The sequence below is a fragment of the Bubalus bubalis genome, chromosome 4 (genome assembly GCF_019923935.1).
Source record: "Bubalus bubalis isolate 160015118507 breed Murrah chromosome 4, NDDB_SH_1, whole genome shotgun sequence".
NCBI lineage: Eukaryota > Metazoa > Chordata > Mammalia > Artiodactyla > Bovidae > Bubalus > Bubalus bubalis.
Window position 1 is genome coordinate 142,338,695 of NC_059160.1, and position 26,972 is coordinate 142,365,666.

At 36.9% G+C, this 26,972-nt stretch overlaps 1 protein-coding gene and 1 long non-coding RNA gene across 9 annotated transcripts in view; both read right to left on the reverse strand.

The window, feature by feature from the left end:
- The window catches only part of CTNNA3 (catenin alpha 3), a 1,922,732-nt gene that overhangs the window by 922,235 nt on the left and 973,525 nt on the right, over positions 1–26,972 (reverse strand). The gene's annotated exons all lie outside the window — the stretch shown is intronic.
- Positions 3,063–26,972, reverse strand: part of LOC123333434 — a 37,354-nt gene continuing 13,444 nt past the window's right edge. Inside the window, exon 2 of the long non-coding RNA XR_006550811.2 lies at positions 3,063–3,981. This is a non-coding gene — a long non-coding RNA (uncharacterized LOC123333434). The remainder of the gene's footprint in view (positions 3,982–26,972) is intronic.

Consider the following 26,972-nt stretch of genomic DNA (forward strand, 5'->3'; position numbering starts at 1 on the left):
TTAATTTCCACACTCATCAAATGAAGATTTGCCCCAAATTGTTCCCATATTCCAACTTTAAAATTCCATAAAAGGGCCATGTTATCTTTAAAAATTATAGAATATGCTACTGTTTGGTACAATTTCTTGCATAGACAGTTGTTTAAAATGTGTTGGAAAAATGTTTGCACAGTATAAATCTGCAGTGGTACAAATAAAAGAAGACATTTGAAATAGGAAGACCATGATGCTGACCTCACAAATACTAGGAAGTCTCAAATATTAAGGGATGAGGTTAAATGCAAATGAAAAGTTATCTAACTCATAGTCAAAAGAAAATTTTATTTGTGCAGACAGAAAACCTATACAGAGTTTAAAAACCAAGAAAAATTTGTTGTTATTATTTTGTTATATTTTCTATTTTCTTTTAAATGTATGCCATTTTATTCAACCTTTTAAAATGATACATTTCCCTTTAAATGGGAAATCTTTATTTCATGGTAAAGATGAATTTTGATGCCCTTAAATTAGTTCCTCTCTACAGAAATAGCTTTAAAATATTTTATGCTTAACACATAGCAGAGGCACAGATTCTAGTTCACATTTTGGGGGCATGAAAGACATACAAATAGACAAACATAAAACCTGAATTATCTTCTAGATTGCCAGTGTACTGAATGGCATGGCAGAAAAACATCCTAAAATGGTATCCTAAAAAATCTTTCTGAAGCAAGGTTTGTGCTATGAAAATGAAATTAGAACAAACAAAAAATTAACTCTCAGGCTTGAAATGAGGTTTTTAAAAATAACTTTATAAGAACCAAATGACTTAGCTATCAAGGGAAACAGTCTGAAGATTGCAAGTGTCTTGAACTTTCATAGTGTTTGGGAAAGTAGGATGCCACCCCAGGTAGCTGCCTGCTGGGGTGGAACTGGGAGGCAGTGAGGGGGAACCAACTATGTCAAATATCTGCCACAGCTAAGGATTTTACACGCATCTTCTCAGATGCCGTTCACAGTCATTCTTCACACATTTGCACATGAAGATACTGACGCTCAGTAAGGTTAAATACTTACCCCACCAGGAGGAAGCATAGCACATGTTAGGATCAAATTGACCTGAGTCTAACCTCAGACTTTATCTACCACACTTGAATGAGCAGTAACTTAAACCCAAATTAATATTTTATATAAATTTATACCTTAAAAATAATTAGAGGAGTAGTGTAGAAGTTTATAGAGTCGGTTAAAATTGTTTGAATCTGTGCTCCATCTCTTGATAGCTATGTGTCCTTGAACAAATTAATGTCTCAAAGTTTTAGTTTTCTTACCAATTAAAGATAATATAGAATATTTTTTCATAGATAAATTAAGATAATATAGCAATTATATCACAGGGTTATCGTAAGGAATAAAGAGATGAAGGTTGTACAAGTTATGGCAAGTAGTAAGGGCTTAAGGCATGTTAGCAGTTATTACTGTATTTATCAAGAGTGTCATCATGTTAAAACACTTGCATTTCCCTATGCTTTCCAAACACTAAACCTTTATCTTGGAATAACCTCGTCAGTTCTCATTCAACAGGAAAATTCTTAATTCATAACTCAAACTCAGTCCAAGCACCTCAATCATCTCTTCTGATTGTCCTCAATCAAAACCATGCAATTAAAAAATAAGACATAAAAATCAAAACCCCTCTCATCTGTATTTCTATTAGGATCTGTGAAACTCTTTGTCATCTTTTATTTATGCTCTAACTCAACTTTTAAACTGCCAAGTCTGTAATTTTAGTACCAACTTCAGTGTTTGGCACTCAGTTAATGTCTGTGTGTGAAACAGATGGAAAAACAGTTAACCACACTTTTATTAATAGTAAATAATTAAATATTAAATAAATAGTAAATAATTAAATTATTGATAAAAATTATTATTCTTAAAAAACTAATAATCATCCTGTTAGCTGTCAAGTATTTTATTCAGTGTTTTTATTCAAAGACCATTATCATTATTCCTTACAAGAAGGTACAACATAAATTGGGTATGGGGATGAAACTAATACAAGGATCAGAAAATGAGAGTTTTGATATAAGCAGTCTGGGTGACCTTAACTAAGTTGAATCACCTCTCTTGTCCTTATTCTTTGAATCTGTGAAAGGAGGCCATTGCACTAAATGACCTCTAGAGTCCCTCCCAGCTCTTGGAACAGGTGGTGCTGGAGTTTCTGTTGAAATTTACTCAAGTAAATCAAGCTCTGAGAATGGGACACTGTAGCCTGATGCGTGTGTTCTCAGACCAGAGATGCCTATGTCAGATCCCATGAATTCAACAGATATGCCCCAAGCATGAAAGAAATATCTGTGCGTTTGCACGACAATAGCATGCAAATTATTTACTGGTGATGTTTCTCACCTCCACTGAACCTCAGAGAGAGATATAAACTGTGGCCTTCTCCTTTAATGATGCTGCCATGGAAAACCAGTCACACCCATGTGCCAGTGCAGATGCAAAGATCCAATCCAGTGACCAACAGGTAACTTTGAAAGTGACTGGAAGAGTCAAGAGTAACCTGACATTTTTATTTTCTAAAATCACTCAGCCTTTCACTCACCATTCTCCCTTCAAGCATTTTATGATAATTTGTCTCAGTCCCTGTCTCCCATTTTTCCTCTTTTGCTGCTAGAATTTCTTGTCCTCCACTCAAGCCCAGCAAACTCTTGAACTGACACTGTTCTAAATAAGAAGAAATTGAAAAGATGGAGTTTATTAATTTCAGTGATTCAGCATTAACCTAAACTTGCTGTGACCCCTGCTTTAATGGATTTCAGATCTTGCCAGCTCCTAGGTCAGTGACTATTCCTATAAATCATGCTGTGGTTACTATTAAATAAAAGGAGTATGTTCAAAATTAAAGGTTTTACTTAAGTTCAGAGTGGAATCCAAGGATATTGTGCTCAGTAATGGGTCCTAATGCATGTCTCAGGCTCATGCAGTGAAAATACAAAATAGAGATAATCAAGGTATTTAACCATAAGAACTGTCTATACTGAGAGTATTTCCATCTTTCATGTTTACGATTTTGTCACTTATTTTAAAAATGGCTTTATTTAATGCTAACATAACATTTTTATTTGACATAACAAAATAATAGAAAACCTTCTGTCAGTCTCAGAGGTTATGTGTCTGTGTGTGTTTGTGCATGCACATGCATGTGTCTTGTTTCTGTTTAAATAAATATAGGGCTTTGGGAATGACTGGTTTAAACCAATGAAATAAGAAATGCACTTAATCTCACAATCAAAATTAACTAAATTAGTTAACTGTGCTATTGACAGATTAAAACAAATTCTTTGCCTTTGAAATTCAACTTAGTTTCTCAGCTTGTTCAGGACATTTTATATCAATTTCATTACATTTAAAACACCACTTATGTAAAGCCACTATTAAAAGTTGGTATAATGGTGGAATCAGATATTCTTTATTTTTTTTTTAAGTGGAGTGCAGTTTATTATGCCAGTGGGCCCAAGGCAGAGTGTCCTCCTAGCCAAGGATTCCAACCAGTTTTTGTGAAAATCTTATATATACCCTAAGTGTACGTGCCCAAACCCACCTCCCCAAATTCCCTGAAACTAGTCTGAACAAAGGAAAAGAAAGATGCAATCAAAGTTAACCTGTGATTCATATGCCTTTAGCCTCAGTAGTTAACAGTGGACAATTATCAATAGGCCTGTGGTCATACCCCAATAAGCATAATAGGATTTATGATTCTATTCGGTTACAGAGATAGTTAGGGTATTCTGGCAACGGAGAGTCTAGGTATGAGCCCTGGGGCTCTTCCATCAGGGGTCTGTTTTTCCAGTTGGTATATCATTCCCATAGAAACTGGGCATATAGTTCAAAGTCCACAGTCCGGCCCGAGATGGAGTCCTGCTTTCAAGATAGAGCCTGTTCTGTCTGTTTCCTCCTTCAATGATATAGAATCTTGCATAATTCCTGAGGCAACGCCTAAAAGGAACAGGTTGTGTAGGTGATTATTTTTAGTTCAAGTGTATCTATTCCCGCAATGGCTGAATGAATGCAATAAATAATGGTAATAGATATATTCAATACTCTGACCTTATTTACATATGGGTAAGAGTCCTTATGTTTATTTTTTTAATTAATGTATTTATTTTAATTGGAGGCTAATTACTTTACAATATTGTAGTGGTTTTTTCATACATTAACATGAATCAGCCATGGGTGTACATCCTGAATCACCCTCTGACCTCCCTCCCCACCCCATCCCTCTGAGTCATCCCAGTGCACCAGCCCTGAGTACCCTGTCTCATGCATCGAACCTGGACTGGCAATCTATTTCACATATGAAAAATATACATGTTTCAATGCTATTCTCTCAAATCATTCCACCCTCACCTTCTCTCATAGGGTTCAAAAGTCTGTTCTTTACATCTGTGCTTCTTTTGCTGTCTCACATAAAGGATCATTGTTACTATCTTTCTAAATTACATATATATGTATTAATAAACTGTATTGGTGTTTTTCTTTCTGACTTACTTCACTCTGTATAATAGGCCCCAGTTTCATCCATCTCATTAGAACTGATTCAAATGCACTCTTTTTAATAGCTGAGTAATATTCCATTACTCACCATTAGTCAGATGGTGACTGCAACCATGAAATTAAAAGACGCTTACTCCTTGGAATAAAAGTTATGACTAACCTAGATAGCATATTGAAAAGCAGAGACATTACTTTGCCAACAGAGGTCCATCTAGTCAAGGCTATGGTTTTTCCAGTGGTCATGTATGGATGTGAGAGTTGGACTGTGAAGAAAGCTGAGCACCAAAGAACTGATGCCTTTGAACTGTGGTGTTGGAGAAGACTCTTGAGAGTCCCTTGGACTGCAAGGAGATCCAACCAGTCCATTCTGAAGGAGATCAGCCCTGGGATTTCTTTGGAAGGAATGATGCTAAAGCTGAAACTCCAGTATTTTGGCCACCTCATGCGAAGAGTTGACTCATTGGAAAAGACTCTGATTCTGGGAGGGATTGGGGGCAGGAGGAGAAGGGGACGACAGAGGATGAGATGGCTGGATGGCATCACTGACTCGATGGACGTGAGTGTGAGTGAACTCCGGGAGTTGGTCATGGACAGGGAGGCCTGGCATGCTGCGATTCATGGGGTCACAAAGAATCAGACACGACTGAGCAACTGAACTGAACTGAATATTCCATTGTGTATGTGTACCACAACTTGCTTATCCATTGGTCTGCCAATGACATTTAGGTTGCTTTCATGTCCTGGCTATTGTAAACAGTGCTGTGATGAACATTGGAGTACATGCATCCCTTTCAATTCTGGTTTCCTTGGTATGTATATGCAGCAATGGGATTGCATTACCACCAACAGTGTAAGAGGGTTCCCTTTTCTCCACACCCTTTCCAGCATTTATTACTTGTAGACTTTTTGATAGCAGCCATTCTGACTGGCATGAGATGGTACCTCACTGTGGTTTTGATTTGCATTTCTCTGATAATGAGTGATGTTGAGCACTTTTTCATGTGTTTGTTAGCCATCTGTATGTTTTCTTTGGAGAAATGTCTATTTAGTTATTTGGCCCACTTTTTGATTGGGTCATTTATTTTTCTGGAATTGAGCTGTAGGAGTTGCTTGTATATTTTTGAGATTAAATCTTTGTCAGTTGCTTTGTTTGCTATTATTTTCTCCCATTCTGAAGGCTGTCTTTTCACCTGGCTTATAGTTTCCTTCGTTGTGCAAAAGCTTTAAGTTTAATTAGGTCCCATTTGTTTATTTTTGCTTTTATTTCCAATATTCTGGGAGGTGGGTCATAGAGGATCCTGCTGTGATGTATGTCAGAGAGTGTTTTGCCTATGTTCTCCTCTAGGAGTTTTATAGTTTCTGGTCTTATGTTTAGATCTTTAATCCATTTTGAGTTTATTTTTGTGTATGATATTAGAAAGTGTTCTAGTTTCATTCTTTTACAAGTGGTTGACCAGTTTTCCCAGCACCACTTGTTAAAGAGTTTATCTGTTCTCCATTGTATACTCTTGTCTCCTTTGTCAAAGATAAGGTGTCCATAGATGCGTGGATTCATCTCTGGGCTTTCTATTTTGTTCCACTGATCTATATTTCTGTCTTTGGGCCAGTACCATACTGTCTTCATGACTGTGGCTTTGTAGTAGAGCCTGAAGTCAGGCAGGTCGATTCCTCCAGTTCCATTCTTCTTTTTCAAGATTGCTTTGGCTATTCCAGGTTTTTTGTATTTCCATACAAATTGTGAAATTATTTGTTCTAGCTCTGTGAAAAATACCATTGGTAGCTTGATAGGGATTGCATTGAATCTATAGATTGCTTTGGGTAGTATATTCATTTTCACTATATTGATTCTTCCAATCCATGAACATAGTCTATTTCTCCATCTATTTGTGTCATCTTTGATTTCTTTCATCAGTGTTTTATAGTTTTCTATATATAGGTCTTTTGTTTCTTTAGGTAGATTTATTCCCAAGTATTTTATTCTTTTCATTGAAGTGGTGAATGGAATTGTTTCCTTAATTTCTCTTTCTGTTTTCTCATTGTTAGTGTATAGAAATGCAAGGGATTTCTGTATGTTAATTTTTTATCCTGCAACTTTACTATATTCATTGATTAGCTCTAGTAATTTTCTGGTGGAGTCTTTAGGGTTTTCTATGTAAAGGATCATGTTATCTGCAAACAGTGAGAGTTTTACTTCTTTTCCAATCTGGATTCCTTTTATTTCTTTTTTCTTCTTTGATTGCTGTGGCTAAAACTTCCAAAACTATGTTGAATAGTAGTGGTGAGAGTGGGCACCCTTGTCTTACTCCTGACTTTAGGGGAAATGCTTTCAATTTTTCACCATTGAGGACAATATTTCCTGTGGGTTTATCATATATGGTTTTTATTACATTGAAGTATGTTCCTTCTATGCCTGCTTTCTGGATGGTTTTTATCATAAATGGATGGTGAATTTTGTCAAAGACTTTCTCTGCATCTATTGAGATAATCATATGGTTTTTATCTTTCAATTTGTTAATGTGGTGTATCACTTTGATTGGTTTGCAAATGTTGAAGAATCAGATATCATTTAAATCTTAGTTCCAAGATACAAACAAAGTGACCACATACCTATGTAAGGTCATAGCTATGGCCACATAGCTACATAAGCTAAGATTTAATATCATCATCTATAGAATAAGGATGACAATACATGCTTTAGAGATTGTTGAGGATTAAATGAGATGATATACATAAAACATGTAGGATAGTAACTGTTTTATAACTTACATTTAATAAAGTATATTTACTATTGGCAATAAAAATAACCATTAGATCACTGAGGGTAGAGACCATAAACTGTTTTATTTATGGCTATATTTCTAGTGCTTCTAATGCTTGGCCATAATAGATACTCAGTATTTACTGATTTGAATGAATAAAAAAATTCATTGAATTGATTAATGAATTAACAAATGAAACAAGATAGAGATCTGAGGAAGATTTTCCTATTTTCATCAAGAGGATCGTAAAGCTCTTGTTACACGGGACATGGACCCCTTGAAAATAATATTGGGTTGGCCAACAAGTTTGTTCAAGTTTTTTTTTTTTTTTTTCCAAATGCTCTTACAGAAAAGCCCAAGCAAACCTTTTGGCCAACCCAATAGAATCTTTAGTCGATATAGACAAAATACAGATATCTAGGCCAAAGTTTACAAATCTTCTAATTTCAGTTAATGGTATAAATATGTATTATTTTCTTTACTGAGATTTCAGTTTCCAAAATCCCTTTATTGAGTCATTGTCAGAGGATGATAGCATATTTCAGAAAGACATCTGACTTATTCTAGAAATCCTTTTGACTCTGTGATGCCTGACCCAGCTTTAGCAGCTGTTATCCATAAAGAAAACAAGCATGATGTTAAAATAAGAGTGGCTATAAGAAAGTAGAAGTAGTATTTTGTATTATCAATTATACTTTGAGTTCTTATGGCAAGGACTTTTTTATGATATTGAAAAACAATACCAGAGTATAATAAGAAGTGATAAGTCATTACACACACAGACCAAATAAATTATTTTCCATCTTTTGAATAGATTCCTGTTCTCTAGCAATTTTTCTATTTCTACAATGCTTTAGGAGGTAGAGTATTCTAACCATACTGATCTCATTAAAATTTTATCATGTCATTGCTCCAGTTTCTTAAGTCTAATTCCCACTTTTTTTGTTTCCTAGGTCAGGCTTTTATAGTTTAATTATGATCAATATGTCAAACTTTGGCCAACTGTAAGCTTTACAAAGTTTGAATTATAGTCTAAGTTTTTCCATTGCACATACATGCAAAAATCCAGATCATCTAGATTTCTACCAAATCGATTATTGTTTTAACTTGCACCATCAATTACAATCTGTGTCTTGCAGACGTTTATTTTTAACACTGTTTAAGAATTAGATTTATTTTTATGGATTAAAATAATTTCTATTATTTTTGTCTTCAACTAGTACTTTCAGGGTTCATAATGCAAAGAGTTTCTGACTCTGAAGCATGGAGGAAAGTTAAAGAAAGGTTCCACTTTGAAGAAACTTGGCATATAAAATTGTTTTTCTTCAAAATTAATTTTGGCAGGTAATAATTTTCCTTACAATTAATTGTTTCTTATAAATAAAAGATAATAAGCATATTCTCTTTCATAGCAAATCCACTTAATCTATTGAATATATTACCTGTGAAACTTGATTTGTGCATACATCTTTAACAGGAAAAAGTCTCATAAACAAGATCTAATTTATGTGCCATCAGAATAAGTACTGAGCTATGTGGAGTAATTTGAAAGGATATAAGTCCTGGGTGTTCTTTGGAAGGAATGATGCTAAAGCTGAAACTCCAGTACTTTGGCCACCTCATGCGAAGAGTTGACTCATTGGAAAAGACTCTGATGCTGGGAGGGATTGGGGGCAGGAGGAGAAAGGGACGACAGAGGGTGAGATACCTGGATGGCATCACCAACTCGATGGACGTGAGTTTGAGTGATCTCCGGGAGTTGGTGATGGACAGGGAGGCCTGGCGTGCTGCAGTTCATGGGGTTGCAGAGTCAGACATGACTGAGCGACTGAACTGAACTGAATATGTCTTGCTTGAAAATATTCTCTTTCCCATGCGCCCATTCCCAGACCTTACGCAGTATATGAAATTTTTCTATTCCTTTATATTACACTTAAAATATAAAGAAGGCATTTCATACTGATATGCCAAACCAAGATAATGATTTTAAAAAGAAACAGTCTCAGATATATAATGAAGATATAAAAGTTGAGATGTGTAGAGACTGCAGAATATTTTCAGGAGAGAATTTATATAGACAAAGCTAATCTAGATTCCCAAGCTCCCCCTATTATCCTCACTCACACAAGTCTAAAAGGACTGTTTAGAAAGCATGATATGAGTCTCTGGCAGCTGAGATTCAATGGGCAAGCTTAAACTCTCTCTTGAAAAATCTACCTGCTAAGAGGTGGCTGGCTGTTTCCTGATGATTGACAGAAGGGATGACTGAATTCTAATATTTGAACATTGTCTGTGGCCCAGATATAAATGTCTTACAAAGGAAAAAAGGTCTGGGGTCATCTTGGTTTTTGTTTAAGATCATTTCCTCCACTGGTAAATAGAGCTAAGTTGAGAGTTATATAAACTGCTAGATGTGAGAATAAGCAGTCAGCTGAAGGAGAAGAATCATTCACATCAAGTGAATTGAAGGTGAAATGGGAACTTTCAAGGGACTCATGAAATCACTGGTGCCAGATTCTTTTTTTTTTTCCATTTGCCCCTCCTGACCCACTCACTACCCTATTTCATCACACTCTCTAAACTCACAGTTAAGATTACACAAAGACGCTGCTTTGTTCCCTGATGTCAAGTGAGTTTGGCCAATAGGAGTAACAGAAAGGTGGGAGGAGAATAAGGTTGGGGTATTTATTTTCTGTTTGCTATTCTGAGGGGATGCTATAAGCTGACTGTGTCCCTCTCCTGAAGACACAGCTCCTATCAGGCAGCTTCTTCACACACAAGGTGAGGAAGACACGCACAGCCCTGTCTCCAGTGTATTTTGCTCCATCTCCCTGCCTTCTTGCCCCTCCCTAGCAGAAGGTGAATTCTCAGGGAAGTGCTGAAGAGCCCTCAGTTTAGGGAAGAAGGAATAGGAAGCCCTTCTATGACCAGGTCCACTCCCTTGTCTTGTTTTGTCAGCTGTTTCTCCTAAAAGGGATGAAGGGAAAGTGAAAAGCCACAGCAACAGCACAAAAGTAGGTAGGTATTGGTGGCAAAAGATATTCTCAGTCTAATCAGCAAGATTTAAAATGAAATGAAATAGCATTTGACCTACAGCATGTGTAAGAGATATTTGTGCTCCCATCTCCTTTCAAAAATGCAACCGAGTGAGCCGTCCTTAAGTGAGTGATTCTTCTGCAGACAATTAAGGCACAAGAGATTTCAAGGTCTTTCAGTAAGCTTTAATTAATGCTATCAAACAGAGCCTAGGAAACACCCACATATTTGAAAGGCAAAACTAAATACAGTATATTCAAAAACAAGACTATAAAATAACCATTTCAAACGTGCTTATGAATCTGAAGCAGTTACTGCCATTTTACCGTCTCCTTCAGGAGATGTTTACATCACTACTCATTTTAACTTTGCAAAGCAAAACTAGTAACACCTTTGCTTCATTATTTAGCCCTGAACAAAACTCAGTAAATTTAACTTAATAAATGACATCTTCTATTTTGGTTTGGAGGGGTTCAGAGTCTTAAATGTTAGGTTTTTGTTTAATGACCACTGCCCTCTTCCCAAGGGCCAAATTTCCCCCTCACTGAGACTGTGCAAACTGGCCTAACCAGTGGTAGAGATGGACATCTGGGGAGTCATAAACCAAGCCTCTCTGAGCTGGGGTGATTTGGACGCGGTGCTATATATCAGTTCCAGATGTCAGGCAAGATTGATAAAGCAACGCAAAGCTCCCGATGAAGCACAGTTGAGTTGCAGGAGATTGCTGTGATGATAAGTGCCAGAACAAACCATAAATTCTGGACGCAGAATTAGGAATGGCCTGTAAACAGCAAATAATGGGTGTCTAAATTGAAAATGAAACTATCTGTTGCCTGTAATATTTCTTGCACTCTGGCTTAGGAAGCTGGGCATGTTAGAGACAGGCATGATCCTTTCAGTGTCTGCCGTTAGGAAGGCGAGGATATTAACTCCTCCTTCCATCAACCTCAGGAAACAGAATGAAATGAACCAGCTAGAAATCATGGGTATAAAATACAGATTTAACACTATGCAGCAAGAACATTACAGGTTAACAAAACTGAGAAACACGAATATTGCATTTAAAGAACCACCATAGCAAGCACTAAAGGAAAGAGCTCAAATAATTTACCTGGGTCTCTCTCTCTCTCTCTCTCTCTCTCTCTCTCTCTCTCTCACACACACACACACACACACACACACACACACACACACGTATATGTATATGTATGTGTACGAATACCAGGGCTTCTCTTGTGGCTCAGACGGTAAAGCATCTGCCTATACTGCGGGAGACCCAGGTTCGAGCCCTGGGTCGGGAAGATCCTCTGGGGAAGGAAATGGCAACCCACTCCAGTACTCTTGCCTGGAAAATCCCATGGACGGAGGAGCCCGGTAGGCTTCAGTGTATGAATACATATATAAATGAAATTACTTTCCTGCACCTGATAGTAAGGAGATGTCAGTCAATTTAGTGAAAATCTTGATTACACAACAATTTTAAAGATGTAGAAGATAGAGGATCCAGGATAACTCCAGATACATACTACTGAAACAGCTATGATTTGAAGGAATTTTTTAGCCACTTTATTAAATAGAGAAGAATCATGTGTAATAAGCACCTTTTTAGTTCAGTGGGATAATTTATAAATAGTATATTACTTGTAAGTGTGTGAGAAAATGCCTACCATTTTATAAATAACACATCATTTTTACTCTATACGCCTTGTTCTTATGACAACAAACTAAGGCCAAGATTTACAGATTAGTGGCAGCTAAATTCATGAAAATTTATATATTATTAGTCCTGCTAGATCAATGTAAGCATCAGATCAGTCGCTCAGTCGTGTCCAACTCTTTGCGACCCCATGAAGCGCAGCACGCCAGGCGTCCCTGTCCATCACCAACTCCCGGAGTTCACTGAGACTCACGTCCATCGAGTCAGTGATGCCATCCAGTCATCTCATCCTCTGTCATCCCCTTCTCCTCCTGCCCCCAATCCCTCCCAGCATCAGAGTCTTTTCCAATGAGTCAACTCTTCGCATGTGGTGGCCAAAGTACTGGAGTTTCAGCTTCAGCATCATTCCTTCCAAAAAAATCCCAGGGCTGATCTCCTTCAGAATAGACTGGTTGGATCTCCTTGCAGTCCAAGGGACTCTCAAGAGTCTTCTCCAACACCACAGTTCAAAAGCATCAATTCTTCAGTGCTCAGCCTTCTTCACAGTCCAACTCTCACATCCATACATGACCACAGGAAAAACCATAGCCTTGACTAGATGGACCTTTGTTGGCAAAGTAATGTCTCTGCTTTTGAATATGCTATCTAGGTTGGTCATAACTTTCCTTCCAAGGAGTAAGCGTCTTTTAATTTCATGGCTGCAGTCACCATCTGCAGTGATTTTGGAGCCCAGAAAAATAAAGTCTGACACTGTTTCCACTATTTCCCCATCTATTTCCCATGAAGTGATGGGACCGGATGCCATGATCTTAGTTTTCTGAATATTGAGCTTTAAGCCAACTTTTTCACTCTCCACTTTCACTTTCATCAAGAGGCTTTTGAGTTCCTCTTCACTTTCTGCCATAAGGGTGGTGTCATCTGCATATCTGAGGTTATTGATATTTCTCCCGGCAAGCTTGAGTCCAGCTGTGTTTCTTCCAGTCCAGCGTTTCTCATGATGTACTCTGCATATAAGTTAAATAAACAGGGTGACAATATACAGCCTTGACGTACTCCTTTTCCTATTTGGAACCAGTCTGTTGTTCCATGTCCAGTTCTAACTGTTGCCTCCTGACCTGCATACAAATTTCACAAGAGGCAGATCAGGTGGTCTGGTATTCCCATCTCTTTCAGAATTGTCCACAGTTTATTGTGATCCACACAGTCAAAGGCTTTGGCATAGTCAATAAAGCAGAAATAGATGCTTTTCTGGAACTCTCTTGCTTTTTCCATGATCCAGCGGATGTTGGCAATTTGATCTCTGGTTCCTCTGCCTTTTCTAAAAGCAGCTTGCATATCAGGAAGTTCACGGTTCACATATTGCTAAAGCCTGGCTTGGAGAATTTTGAGTACTACTTTACAGCGTGTGAGATGAGTGCAATTGTGCAGTAGTTTGAGCATTCTTTGGCATTGCCTTTCTTTGGGACTGGAATGAAAACTGACCTTTTCCAGTCCTGTGTCCACTGCTGAGTTTTCCAAATTCGCTGGCATATTGAGTGCAGCACTTTCACAGCATCATCCACTTAACCAAGATTTTACCTTTTTTTATAATGACTTATGGAAGAGTAAAAATTCTTGTGGGTTCTTAGTATTATAATGAAGAAGAATATTTCCTGTACTGATACAGGCTAACATTGTGCACAAGGCAGTTAAATTTGAACATGGGGTGGATATACCAGGTGGTGATATTCAAAGTATTTTGACAAGCAGGGGTGCATGGCCAGGCATGGGCAGGCAACAATCAGGGGCCAGGAGCAGCATGTGGGTAACTGGTGCTTACTGGTATTAGAGTCTCTACATACTTAAGTCATCAGTGTTCTGGTAGGGGCAGGATGCTGAATGTTAGCTTGGCAACACTTGCTGCTGAAGAGGTGAAGGAGAAAAGATATTGACACACAGCAATTACAAGGCATAACTGGTGACTCTTTATAATCACTGTGCCTCGATTAGGAGGCATCTCTAACTGAAAAAATGTTCCCTATCCTCACCTCCATCTCTCTACTAGACAGAAACTTTCAAGTTAAAGAGAAAATGAGCTAAGGGACAAGAATATTATTTTTGAAATAACAAGTAAAATCACGACCAATATTTTGCAGACTGCATGGAAGAGAAGCAAAGGCTAAAAATACCAATAATATAACAACAATAATGTCAAATGTTAATAGTTTACTTGTAATGTACCAAGCACAGGATCTACAGACATTATGTTGAGCCCTCTAAATAACCCTATTAAATAATCACTGTCTGCTTTTGGTAAAAGCAAAAGCAAACAGGCTCAGAGGAACGCACTGTTCCTCATGAACACAGAGCTACAATGTGACACAGCCAGACTTAGGACACAGGTATGTCTGACTCCTGAGGTTTTAACTGCTAGGTTATTTTCTCCCATACTGCTAAACACTTGGTTCTAGAAATGGACCTTAAGTTATGAGATTAGCAGATATTAACTGAAAATAACCACTTGTACAAAGAGCAATACTCTAGCAATGAATATATTTGACAAGAGTAGTATGAGGCACAAAAGAGGACCATTAGGCAATGAAAAAAGGATACAATCCCATACAGAACATAAGCTCTGGGGCAGAGAGATGTGAGCTGAATATCAAAGAACCACTGAAAAGTTACATATTTTGTGATATACCATAGTGATACAATGAACATATATACATATATATATATTTTTTTTTTTCCCTTAATAAAACTTGAACCAAAGGACATCTTCATGTCTAAAACTTCTGACCTTTCCATCCAGACTTGGATTTCTTCAGCACCAGCCATGAAGAGCCTTGCCCTGGAAATGCAGATACACTACAGCTCCTCCTCTTCTAGTCAATAGCTCATCAAAGCCTTTTATTTATACTGCTGGAATCCACTCACTTTTATCTTCACTACCATAATCCTTTAATGCCTGTACTACTGTTACCATTCTCTAACTGATCTACCTATAACTTTCACCCTCCCAGCCTCTTAGCCAATGCATTCTCAAATTTGAAGACAGTGTGATTTTGAAAGAAATCAATTAGAAATTCCCATCATGTCACATCACCTACTTTAAAACCCATCAATGGTTTCTCTTTAAAAGATATCAAACAGGGACCCAAAGCTCTACATCCCAAAGCTCCTAAAGTTTTATATGTTAAAGTCATTTGACCTCTGCCTAACCATCTCTCCAGCTTGGTCTCAGGTCACCTCTTTACATTTATGTTCCAATCATTATAGCTTTCCAGATGTTTAAACATGTCATTTCCTCCTTCTCCACAGGGCTCAGTCCTTGCTATTTTCTCAACTCAAAATTCTCTTCCCATACCCACTTAATGTATTCAGATCCTGGGTATTTCCTACTCATCCTTGAGATCTCAGTTCCAATCTGCCAGAAAGCCTTCCTAGACTCACAACACTCAGAGATGCTTGTTACAACTTATAAATTATTTTTGTCAATCATTTATTAATGTCCATCTCTCCCAATAAGTAGACTGGAAATACTAGGAGGGCAAAGGACTGAATTTTTGTTCACCATTTTTTCCAGTACCTAGTATATGCCTGACACTTATAATATGAAATTATTATTACTGAATAAGCTAATGAATTAATCATATATTTATAAGGATATTAGGTATTTTTATTAATATAAGAATATTGGTACTGTATATATGTAAGGAAAGACCAAGCTTATCAGTGGTAAAGAAACTGCCTGCAATGCAGGAGATATGGGTTCAACCCTAGGGTCAGGAAGATTTCTTGGAGAAGGAAATGACAACCCAATCCAATAATCTTGTCTGGGAAATCTCATGAACAGAGGAGCCTAGTCGGCTATAGTCCATGGGGTCACAAAAGAGTAGGACATGACTTAGTGACTAAACAACAGATATGTCAACCCAATATTCATATAAAAATATGCATGCTACCATGTGTAAATCAGCTAATGGGAACCTGCTGTATAGCATAGCTTGGTGCTCTCTGGTGATCTAGAGGTGTGGAATGGGCAGGGGAGGCTCAAGAAAGAGAGGATATACATATATATATATAGCTCATTCACCTCATTTTACAGCTCGTTCACTTCATCGTACGTAACTAACACAATATTGTAAAGCAACTATACTGCATTTTTTTTAAATGAGTTACTACTACAACTAAATTAAAAAATATACTGAGACTGAGTGGACCTTATTACAATTAATATTTTATTACCTGAGTAATCAGTACTCTGTGAAATACAATATCTTACCAATGTTTATTTCAATATATAAGGCCTACATTTTACATTTGTCCACTAAGTTCAATTTGTACAGCTGCATAATATAAAAGATTTCACAAGGAAAGTGGCATGTCGTATGAAAGAACAACAATACTTCTAAAGGACTATTTTGTGAGGTAATTTTAAAAGACTGGTAATGTTATGTTTACAAATTATAAATTAAGATGAGACATTTACCTCTTTAATTTTTTTCACCAGTTGCCTGTGTAGCTTTGATATACCAAATGCTGACTTAAAATCTTGTTTTCTAGAACATATATATATATTATAAAATTGTATTTTATATTGTATATATTATATTATGTATTGAAAGTGAAAGTCATTCAGTCATGTGCAACTCTTTGTGACCCCATGGACTATACATTCCATGGAATTCTCCAGGCCAGAATACTGGAGTGGGCAGTCTTTCCCTTTTCCAGGGGATCTTCCCAAACCAGGGATCAAACCCAGGTCTCCTGCATTGCGGGTGGATTCTTTATCAGCTGAGCCACAAGGGAAGTCCAAGACATTTTAATATATATATAACCTCCTTTAACATTTAGCTTGTAATTATTTTTTCTAAAAATATGTAATTTACATTTGTTTTGGTCTTGGGGTTTAAAAGGTAGCTGAAATCAACTATAATTTATAAATATTGTCATGATGTCTATTAATATTCTTCATATTACACTATTTTTAATTTGTAACCCAGTATCATTAATTCATATAAAGCATAATTTTAAGTTTTAAGTGTTCCAGAGCACTGTTTCTCAAATTTCAATGTTCATAAGAATTACCTGTGGATCTTGTTAAAGTGTAGCTTCTGATTCTTTAGTTCTTCATGGAGCCTAAAATTTTGCATTACTAACAAGCTCCCCAGTGATACTGATACAGCAAGTCTATGAAGCATACTTTGAGTAGCAAGGATATAGAATAAATCAATTACTGATAACTAAATCCCATATTGCTCAGACACCCAAATTTTCTGTTCTTTTCTTTATGCCTTGTATTCTGGCACAAAATCGTATACAATCACCTTAATGTTATCAATGTCAAAAATCAATTACCACCTGGCACTCTCTCATCTGTTTCTGAAATATCAAAAAAATCTATTCTAGAATAGTAGCTATAATATTAGGGAAAATCATGGAAGATATTATGAGGAGTAATTATACTATTCTAAAATAAACTTCTAAAGGTTGCCTAGTCACACACATATGAGCAGGAGTTTTCCTAAAAGCTATCCTATTTAGGTATTCATCTTTTTTACAAGTTCACAAGAGTGTTAAAGGGTTTTCTAATTATTGATTTTCACTGATAAACAGAATATGGAATTTTAGTTAGTATATACAGAAATCAAGATTGCTGGGAGAAATATCAATAACCTCAGATATGCAGATGACACCACCCTTATGGCAGAAAGCGAAGAAGAACTAAAGAGCCTCTTGATGAAAGTGAAAGAGGAGAGTGAAAAAGTTGGCTTAAAGCTCAACATTCAGAAAACAAAGATCATGGCATCTGATTCCATCACTTCATGGCAAATAGATTGGGAAATAGAGGAAACAGTGACAGACTTTATTTTGGGGGGCTTGGAAATCACTGCAGATGGTGATTGCAGCCATGAAATTAAAAGACACTTACTCATTGAAGGAATGTTATGACCAACCTAGATAGCATATTAAAAAGCAGAGACATTACTTTGTCAACAAAGGTCTGTCTAGTCAAAGCTATGGTTTTTCCAGTAGTCGTGTATAGATGTGAGAGTTGGACTACAAAGAAAGCAGAGCCCCGAAGAATTGATGCTTTTGAACTGTGGTGTTGGAGAAGACTCTTGAGACTCCATTGGACTGCAAGGAGATCCAACCAGTCCATCCTAAAGGAGATCAGTCCTGGGTGTTCATTGGAAGGACTGATGTTGAAGCTGAAACTCCAATACTTTGGCCACCTGATGCGAAGAGCTGACTCATTTGAAAAGACCCTGATGCTGGGAAAGATTGAGGGCAGGAGGAGAAAGAGATGACAGAGGATGAGATGGTTGGATGGCATCACCAACTCAATGGACATGAGTTTGGGTAAACTCCAGGAGTTGGTGATGGCAGGGAGGCCTGCATGCTGCAGTTCATGGGGTCGCAAAGAGTTGGACACGACTGAGCAACTGAATTGAACTGATACAGAAATTGCTTCATCTGTAAATGGGAAGTTGAGTCAAAAGTCCGGACCAGATGTCTTCACTGCCAGATTTTACTAAAAATACAAAGAAGAATTTATACCAATCCTTTCACTCAAACTATTCCAACATATTGAAGAGGAGGAAATACTCCTAAATTCAGTCTATGAGGCCATCATCACCCTGACACCAAATATAGACAAAGACAACTATTAAAAAAGAAAAAATAAGAAGAAGAATATTGCAAACTAATATCTTTGATGAACATAGATGTAAAAAATCCTCAGAAAATATTAGCAAACTCAACTGAAAAATTTGTATCCAAATTGGAAGTGAAGTGATAAGTGTCCCTTTCTCAGATAACAGAATAGTTTATATACAGAACCCTACAGTCACTACATAAAAGCTATCAGTTCCAATTGAGCTATTTCAAATCTTATAGGATGATGCTGTTAAAATGCTGCACTCAATATGCCAGCACATTTGGAAAACTCAGCAGTGGCCACAGGACTGGAAAAGGTCACTTTTCATTCAATCCCAAACAAAGACAATGCCCAAGAATGTTCAAACTACTGCACAATTGCACTCATTTCACAGGCTAGCGAGTAATGCTCAAAATTCTTCAAGCCAGGCTTCAACAGTATGTGAACCATGAACTTCCAGATGTATAAGCTGTATTTAGAAAAGGTAGAGGCACTAGAGATCAAATTTCCAACATCTACTGGATCATCAAAAAGGCAAGAAAATACCAGAAAAACATCTACTTCTGCTTTATTGATTATGTCAAAGGCTTTGACTGTGTAGATCACAACAAACTGTAGAAAATTCTTCAAGAGATGGGAATAAGAGATCACCTTACCTGCCTCCTGAAAAATCTATAGGCAGGTCAAGAAGCAACAGTTAGAACTAGACATGGAACAACAGACTGGTTCCAAATTGGAAAAGGAGTACGTCAAGGCTATATATTGTCACCCTGCTTATTTACCTTATATGCAGAGTATGTCATGCTAAATGCAGGGCTGGATGAAGCATAAGAAGTGAAGTCACTCAGTCATGTCTGACTCTTTGGGACCCATTGGACTGTAACCTACCAGGATCCTCCATCCATGAGATTTCCCAGGCAAGAATACTGGAGTGGATTGCCATTTCCTTCTCCAGGGAATCTTCCCAAACCAGGGGTTGAACATGGGTCTCCCACACTGCAAGTAGACTCTTTACCATCTGAGCCACCAGGGAAGCCAAGCTGGAATCAAGATTGTGGGAGAAATATCAATAACCTCAAGTTCGCAGATGACATTACCCTTATGGCAGAAAGTGAAGAAGAACTAAAGAGCCTCACAAAGAAAGTGACAGAGGAGAGTGAAAAAGCTGTCTTAAAATTCAACATTCAAGAAACGAAGATCGGGGCATCCATGTCCATCACTTCATAACAAATAGATGGGGGAACAATGGAAACAGTAACAGACTTTACTTTTGGGCTCTAAAATCACTGCCAATGGTGACTGCAGCCATGAAATTAAAAGACACTTGCTCTTTGGAAGAAAAGGTATGACCAACCTAGACAGTGTATTAAAAAGCAGAGACGTTACTTTGCCAACAAAGGTCCATCTTTTAAAACTGTGGTTTCTCCACTAGTCATTTTTTCAGTAGGATATGAGAGTTGGGCTATAAAGAAAACTGAGCACCAAAGAACTGATACTTTTGAACTGTGGTGTTGGAGAAGAATCTTGCGAGTCCCTCGGACTGCAAGGAGATCCAATCAATCCCTCCTAAATGAAATCCTAAATATTCATTGGAAGGACTGATGCTGAAGCTGAAACTCCAATATTTTGGCCACCTGATATGAAGAACTGACTCCTTAGAAAAGACCTTGATGCTGGGCAAGATTGAAGGCAGGAGGAGAAAGGGATGACAGAGGATGAGATGTTGGATGACATCACTGACTCAGTGGACATGAGTTTGAGCAAGCTCTTGGAGCCACTGATGGACAGGGAAGCCTGGCATGCTGCAGTCCATGGGGTCACAAAGAGTCGGACATGACTGAGCAACTCAACTCAGCTAGAAGTCTCTACACAAAAACAGAATAAATGAATTCACCTAGGTTACAGAATACAAGATTAATATACAGAAATCTGATACATTTCTTTATATCAACAATGAAATATCAGAAAAAGTAAAAAGCAATCCTGTTTAAAATCACAAAACAAAACCTAGGAATAAAGTTAACCAAGAAAGTAAAAAACCTATACACCATAAACTAAAGAAAACTGATATAGGAAACTGAAGATGGTTCAAAGAAATGGAAAGATATGTCATTTTCCCAGAAGAAAAGTATTACTATCAGCAAAATGGCCATATTACCCAAAGAAATCTACATATTTAATACAATCCCTATCAAAATGGCTATGACATTTTTAATATCCTATAGTTTATATGTAACCACAACAGACCCTGAATTGCCAAAGCAATTCTGAGGAAAAAGAACAAAGTTGGAGGTATAACACTTCGATATATCAGATAATGCTAGTTACATAGCTAAAGTAATTAAAACAGTGTAGTATTGGTACAAAAATAGATATACAGATCAATGAAACAAAATCACAAACCAAGAAATAAACCCACACAGGTAAGGTCAATTAATCTACCACAAAGAAGGCAAGAATATACATTGAAGAAAAGACAATCTTTTCATCAAGTAGTGCTAGTAAAACTGGACAGTTACATGTAAATCAATGAAATTAGAACACTCCCTTGAACCATATATATAAAAAAAAAAAAAAAACTCAAAAGGGTTTGAAGGCCTGAATGAATGACATGACATCATAAAACTCCTGGAAGAGAACATAGGCAAAATATTCTCTGACATAAATCTTACCATTATTTTTTCAGCCTCTCAAGGCAAAATGAAGAGAAGGAAAAATAAACAAATGTGGCCAAATCAAACTTAAAAGTTTCCATACATGTGGAGGAATATTACTTAGCTATAAAAAAAAATTAAATACTGCTATTTACAATAATATAAAAGGATCTATTTCTGCTTTATTGACTATGCCAAAACCTTTGACTGTGTGGATCACAATAAATTGTGGAAAATCCTGAAAGAGATGGGAATACCAGACCACCTAACCTGCCTCTTGAGAAACCTGTATGCAGATCAGGAAGCAACGGTTAGAACTGGACATAGAACAGACTGGTTCCAAACAGGAAAAGGAGTACGTCAAGGCTGTATAGTGTCACCCTGCTTATTTAACTTCTATGCAGAGTACATCATGAGAAACACTGGGCTGGAAGAAGCAACAGCTGGAATCAAGATTGCCGGGAGAAATATCAATAACCTCAGGTATGCAGATGACACCACCCTTATGGCAGAAAGTGAAGAGGAGCTAAAAAGCCTCTTGATGAAGGTGAAAGAGGAGAGTGATAAAGTTGGCTTAAAGCTCAACATTCAGAAAACGAAGATCATGGCATCTGGTCCCATCACTTCATGGGAAATAGATGGGGAAACAGTGGAAACAGTGTCAGACTTTATTTTTTGGGCCCCAAAATCACTGCAGATGGTGATTGCAGCCATGAAATTAAAAGACGCTTACTCCTTGCAAGGAAAGTTATGACCAACCTAGATAGCATATTCAAAAGCAGAGATATTACTTTTCCAGCAAAGGTCCATCTAGTCAAGGCTATGGTTTTTCCAGTAGTCATGTATGGTTGTGAGAGTTGGACTGTGAAGAAAGCTGAGTGCCGAAAAACTGATGCTTTTGAACTGTGGTGTTGGAGAAGACTCTTGAGAGTCCCTTGGACTGCAAGGAGATCCAACCAGTCCATTCTGAAGGAGATCAGTCCTGGGTGTTCATTGGAAGGGCTGATGCTGAGGCTGAAACTCCAGAACTTTGGCCACCTGATGCGAAGACCTGACTCATTGGAAAAGTCCCTGATACTGGGAGGGACTGGGGGCAGGAGGAGAAGGGGACGACAGAGGATAAGATGGCTGGATGGCATCACCGACTCGATGCACATAAGTTTGGGTGAACCCCAGGAGTTGGTGATGGACAGTGAGGCCTGGTGTGCTGCGATTCATGGGGTTGCAAAGAGTCAGACACGACTGAGTGACTGAACTGAACTGAGATGGAGCTAGAAAAATGATGTGTAGTCATATAGAAAAAGACAAATATTATATGATATAATTTACATATTGAATCTAAAAAGAATAATACAAATGGGTCTATAAACGATTAGAAACAGACTCACAGACATAGGAAACAAATTTAAGGTTGCTGAAAGGGAGTAGGGCAGGGATAAATTTTGGGTATGGGATTAACAGACAAACTACTATACATAAAATGGATAGGCAACAGGTATTTACTGTGTAGCATAAGGAGCTATAGTTAATATCTTGTAATAACCAATAATGGAAGATAATATGAAAAAAATCACTTTTTCATTGAATTCTTAACTTTCATTCCTACAGATATTTTTTTCACAGTTGTTTTTTTGTTGGTCTGTTTGTTTGCCTATATCATACTTAATTTCACCAACTAATAGATCTGAATCTTCCTTTCTATATTTTTTGGGGGAAATTTTTCTTATAATGGAAAATAATCTGAAATCTATATACATACCTATATACATAAAATAAAACTGAATTAATCTTCTGTACACTTGAAACTAACACAACATTGTAAATCAACTATACTTCAGTTTTAAAAAAGAACAGGAAAAAATTATCTCATTGTCAAATATCTATCATCTACCAGGAACTGTTGTGTTTTCTGTATGTGTATTTTATCTACTTCAGTAGCCACTCTGAGGTAGAATAGGATTATTTACATTGTAAGGAAGAGGAAATAGAATCAAGTACATTAAGAAAATTATAATTGGTAAAGTCCTTATTTTTTTGCTATATATCATATATTTTAAATGCTTATCCGCATTTGAAAAGTTTTTATTAGAGCATCCTTTGAACTTTTGCTGTTATTTCCATGCTTATTAAATAGGCTCGTGACATCTGGCTCTGCTTTGTGGATGTGTCAGTACAACGATATTTGCAACTACATAAACAGCACTTCTATTTATTCTGCATTAGAACCACATTCCTGACCTTTCCCCCTTACTGAAGTTATATCAAGCTTATTTTCTCACAAACATTAATCACAGATTCAGTAATACACAGGCAAATTTGGAACTTTGAGTCACTAAAGATCAAAGTGTCCCACTCACCTTCTGTTCAGGCAACCATTTAATTGCAGGCTAGTAGATTTTAATATCAAGCATTTAATATCAAATTACCTGGCCAGAAATAGACCCTGAAAAATCTGGTTAAAGCAAAATTAAGTCATGGCTTAGAAGGGCATAGAGATAACATGTAAAAGACCCAGAAATATAGAGAACACTCAGCAAAATTCCAATTAAATGTGTCAGTTTTTAAGCCTTAAACAAATACTCGTTGCTTGAATAAGTTGGGGAAGTGTCATGGATCAAAACCAATATAAAAGATAGCAGTTTGAAAGACCAAGTAAATATTAAAAATGAATGAATGAATGAAATAAGCCTTAGTTATATTCAAAAGCACAAAGGCTCCTGAGACCTTGAGCCATCTGACGAAAAACTGATCCCATCAGGATGATAGAGCCATCACTCGGCAACAGTATCGATGCTTCAGCTAGTCCACACAGGCTTATTATCATTTTTTATTATTCTCATCATCATAACTTTCTTCTTGTATTTCCTATAACTATTCTTTGGGTTTAGAATCTGTTATCACAATTACAAGGAAGAAACCACTGGAATTAGTGAAAAGCTTATGAATTTATTTCTTACTGAATAACAAGGACAAGAAAGTCAATTTGATGACCACAAAGTGTCTCAAGTAATTGTGTTTTCTGTATTCAAACTGTTTATTCCCAATTCCTCAGACCTACACAAAGTCCCACCACAGAGGAGGCATATTTCTTGAAGCTGAAAAATAATTTAAATATATCACCTCAGTACTTACATGGTGGCAAAATACTTTCAGCTAGGTGATGCCTATGTGCGGTTAAATTATGGTTCCCAGGATGACAATCATTCATTTACACCACACAAGCAGCCCCACAAAGACACAGTTCACTGCCTCAATGGATTCGGCAATAAAAAGGAACACATTTAAATACTGAAGCCATTGTGCATGAATAAATGGCAAAATAAAGGAAACCCTTTAAGTGCTTTCCAGCCGTTTAACCCAGAACCATTCAATTTCCCTTTATTTGTTCCTCTTAATAACTTTTTTCCCTAGGTAAAGCTAGGAGAGCATAGCACCATTGTGACCTTGAATTTGGCATAAAGCAAGTAACACATATTGACACTGTCGATAGCTCTGTATGTGACAAAGAAAGATTTTCCTGTTTCTAAAGGAGATTGTTTTTTTTTCTTTTTTGAAGGGAAAACCAAACCAAGATTTGGAACTAAGTTTCTGTGTTGTCCTTACCTGAGGCCTCAGATTATTTGTTATTCAGTAACTAAGTCATTTCCAACTCTTTGAGACCCCATGGACTGCAGCACATCAGGTTTCCCTGTCTTTTACTATCTCCTGGAGTTTGCTCAAACTCATGTCCACTGAGTTGGTTATTGTAGTTCAGTTTGGAGAAATAGGGCAGGGTGGTCCTTGGTTTATTTTCTTCACTCTACATATTAAGGTAAGCTCAGGGAGTAACAAAAGTAAGCTAAGATGAAAATAAACAATTATTTGCACATGTGACATGTAACCGTCACAATAATTTTATACTTACTACGTTCGATCCCTAGATTGGGAAGATCCCCTGGAGAAGGAAATGGTAACCCACTCCAGTATTCTTGCCTGGAGAATCCCATGGATGGAGAAGCCTGGTAGGCTACAGTCCACGGGGTCGCAAAGAGTTGGACACGACTGAGCGACTTCACACACACACACCTCATTTAACACCTCCCCTCAATTTTATAATGTCAACAAACCAGGTATCAAAACCCTTTTAAATTATTATAGATTCATTCAGATAAGTACCTAGATTGGCCTTTGATCTATATCTTACCACAAAAGACTATTAACACTTTATTACCTACATTCTTCTTGACATTTGGTAATTAGCTTAGCAGAGACAAACTATCCACTTGCAGATTGGAACTTTAAAAAATTATTTATATCTCCATTGTCAAATAATAATTAAAGTTTGTATAAAAATAAAAATTTAAATTTGAAAAGTTAATATTAAAAATAATTAAAGCTTAGAAATACCAAATCTAATTTAGCTAGAACATATTACTCAGTCTCCTCTGTTTTCACAACCCCTGTAAAAACATACAGAAAAAGTTGAAAATTAATAACAATATTGACAACTATGTCCTGCAGTTAACCTAAGTTTAAAATTATTGAATGTTATTAGGCTTAATCTCTTAGAATTAGGTCAGTTTTTTTTTCTTATTTTTTTTAAGTGAGCTGATTTAAAGCTTGTTTAAAGGAAAATACTAGCAAATAATAGTACAGGTGGTGTTTTGATACAAAAAAAATGTGAAATGGTGTAATAATGCATGTTTAGGATGTAATATGAAAGTTTAGAAAACTCTAATTCATTTAAATATAACTATTTCAGATTAGCAAAGCATTGCCTACCCAATTTAGAAGCGTAGGTCTTTCTATGTCTGATTTGAGATTCCATACCTCAGAAAATATTGGGTACAAAATGAAGGGAACTAGACATAGCGTATTGAATTCTAGGAGTTGAGGCCCAAACAGGTAAACTCTTAAGTGGAGAGGTCATACAAAGATTCTAATATCAGCACAATGGTGAGTACTGTAGTCTTTTTGTCATGTACTTTACCTGTCCAAGGTCTCAGAAACCTAAAATATAGGCATAAAATACAGTATTTCAAACTGTTAAGTTATATTAGATAAATGGCTGCTGATGCTGCTTAGTCCCTTCAGTTGTATCCAACTCTGTGTGACCCTATGGACTACAGCCCACCAAGCTCCTCTGTTCATGGGATTCTCTAGGCAAGAGTACTAGAGTGGGTTGCCATGCCCTCCTCCAGGGTTATTCCCAACCCAGGGATCGAATCTGGGTCTCCTGAATTCCAGGCAGATTCTTTATCGCTGAGCCACTAGGGAAGCCCAAATAGCTGCTAGATATCTACAACTGTTTTATAAGCCATATGCATTAATCTATCCTCCATTTATAGATCTGATGTGGATTCAGCCAGCTTACCATCTGAGCCACCACAGAAGCCCTAGCAAAACAAAGTATACAATTAAACAGTATAATTCAAAGGTAATGCATATATACTACTTCTTAGTAAACATCAAGCCACTAGAGAGATTTCCTTGCTCAGTAAAAAGGAAAGGGGGGAAAAATGCATGGTTTAAAAACTAAAAAGGGAACACAGATCAAGCTTTGACAGAATCAAAATGATCTGTCAATGGTTTAACTCACAGTCAGAAAAAAAATTCAACATTCTTAAAGAAAGATTAAAATAATCCAGAGTCTCTAAAATATATGTTCTACAATGTTAAGTTTACAATAAAAATTAAATAGTCAA